Here is a 2,821-nt window from a genome sequence, read left to right as displayed (position 1 = left end):
TTCCCCGCCTCCCCCTCTAGACTTCAAGGTTCTTATTATGATCAGTGTCTTTTTCATCTTACCAGGTGCCTAGCATGTTAGAAGTTGGTAACCAATAAAATGTGTTGAACTCAATTGCCTTTTGTCAGGCACTTTTATCTTGTATCCTTCCAATTAATAACAATTCCAAATTCATTCCAAAGATACATTCTGGACCTTCAAGGCAAATTAATTGCCCAACAAGCCATGCAGTTTGATGATAAAGATAAAAAGACCTATGACCCAAAGAATCAACTATTGCTGCAACTTCCTTTCAGTGGGTTATAGACTTATTTAATTTAACTGACTTGAGCCCTCCTCAAATCATTAATAGTTTTAGGTGAGGGTCTGGGCAACTTTCTTATAAAAGAGGAAATTACTTTTGGAAAACTACTTTGAAAACATGGGAACAGATGCCCCCTTCCCACATGGTTGATCCTACTTATCTGCTCATAGAATAGAGACAGGAGTCTCTTAGCCCTCTCTCTTTACACTGTGAGAAACCAAGGCTCAGGGGATCTAGGGTCTCAACAAAGCCAGGGATGTTAGAACTCATTGACCAGATGGACGTGAGAGTGTGTCTTGCTTAGGTAATCTTTAGCAAGCCCCTTCCTTAGCCTGTCCAACTGGGAAGTGAGGGTTTTATTATCCCTCCAGCAGTTGGTTCCATTCTATGACATTTTTCGTGTTGCCTTTGATTTTATAAAGCATCCACTTTTCACAGGAGAAAACTGATTTTGTCCAAACAGATGCTTGTTTCTATATTTTACATTCTGTAAAAAAAAATATGAGTATGATTTGATTGGGGAGGGGGCTAGAGGGAGATGGAGAATGTTATCTTACAGAGGCTGGTAGAGGCACAGCTTGATCTGAAATTAGAAGCCAACTGAGAGCTGTAAGCAGGAGGAAGGGGGCCTCCAAAGAAAATTTGTTGTATAATAAAATACTCATTGAGAATATTCTGACAAGGAGCCTTAACAAAATTCACATGTCTTAGGCTAGATGATAAACTGGTTTCACTTCTAAGCTTCTGTATTTGTGGTAAACTAGTTTCAGACAAATTATTCCAAATTAGTCAACCATTCAAATCCATCGTTCAGTCTTGATCCCTGTAAGGCCTGAGGAGGAGTCAAGAGAAAAACAAACAAACAAAATGTCATAGATGATGTCCAGGAGGAACTGGTTGTATTGGTAGGAAACAGATTAGACATAAACAAGAGTGAGCCTACAGATATGTCTCAGGCATTTTTTCTCTGGGTCACCGCTGACCTGCTTCTCCGTGACTCAGCCTTCCGTGACTCAGCCTATCAGTTTCACCCACTCCACGTTTCTCGATCTTGCTCAGGGTTGAGGAGAGGGTGTGGTCCTTGATCTCCCATGTGCTCTGCTGGCATCGTAGGTGTTGAGGTCCTGTCCATTCTCCGCAGATGATTTTGCAGGCCTGAACTTAACTGTCAGTATTTGGAGACACACCTCACTACCATTTGGCTGCCTCCATCTGGAGCCTGTTTAGCCAGGCTGTGGGAACTGCTAGTGTCCTACTGTCAACATCCTGGATCTCTGATAGATTTCACATCCCCAGCTAGGGTAGATCGTACAATTTTTAGGGGGAAGGCAATTTTCCTAGAGACCACTAAATGAAGTTTTGCAGGTGACCCTAGAGAATGGGTTTGAACCTCCCCGGGTCAGCATTTCATCCTGCACTCCCCTTATCACAGGCTGAAGTACTGGTTCCAGAGATTCTAGTCTCTGCTGAGAGACATTTCACACAGAGCAGGTCAGCTGACATTTCTTCCTCAGTCCCTTGCAGGATCTGCAGGGGATATCTATGCACCCAGATGTAATTGGAGTGGCTCCTTTCTAATCTGGTTTGGGCTCTGATGGTAATTGCTTCCATTTATACAATCAGAGCTCACTGCTGAGTGACTTTGCATTCCTCTACATCAAAGGTAATTATTATTTTTATAGTTCAATTAACAAACATTACATTTCTGTTTGCTTTCCTGTGATGGTACTACTGAATGTAACAATAATACATTTATTCCAAAGCTGCCAAGGGACAAGATATTGAGTGCTATCTCAATATTGTAGCACTTCTTAAAAAAAAATTTTGTTGTTTTTTTCTACTGCTTCTATTATGCAAGCAGGCCATATTCCATTTAAAAATGAGAATGCTTTAAATGAAAAATGTAAGGCCTATAAAATACCTTGCAATCAAATACAACAAATTTCACAGTTTAGAAATGAGGAAATTGAGGCCCCAAATCAGTGACTTGCCTCAAATCATGGCAGTCTGTAGAGACAGATTTCCAACTAATGTCCTTAGATGCCTAGTACAGGGCTCTCTTCTGCTCCTTTCTTTAAGTTCTGGATACAGAAAGGATAAGGAGAACCTCAGGATTGAAGAAAAGAGAACATGACCCACCATTTGTAGAGCATCTCTTGAGTTCAGGGTACTTTTTACAATTTAATATCTTCAACTGGAAACCCCAGACTTAGTCTCTACTCTGGCATTCCCTGTCATAGGCGACCTATGCCCTGATTCTCCGTGAGCCTTGGCTTCCTTGCTTATAAAGACTAGAGGACTGGATGAAAATATCCTAGTAGTCCTTCTTGCACCATCATTCAGAAACAAGTGCCAACCATATCTCCGTTTAAGCATCTAAGCTCCTTTTCAACACTCCTTTAATTAAGTTGTTGCAAGTGGGGAGTGGCACCTGGGAGTAGCTCCTAAACAGTTTTGCTACATGTTTCTGGATTTACCACAATTAGAAAGCTTTAAAATAGCACCCCAACCCCCTTT

The sequence above is a fragment of the Tamandua tetradactyla genome, chromosome 18, assembly GCF_023851605.1.
Source record: "Tamandua tetradactyla isolate mTamTet1 chromosome 18, mTamTet1.pri, whole genome shotgun sequence".
NCBI classification, from domain to species: Eukaryota; Metazoa; Chordata; class Mammalia; order Pilosa; family Myrmecophagidae; genus Tamandua; species Tamandua tetradactyla.
This window is presented reverse-complemented; position numbering follows the sequence as displayed.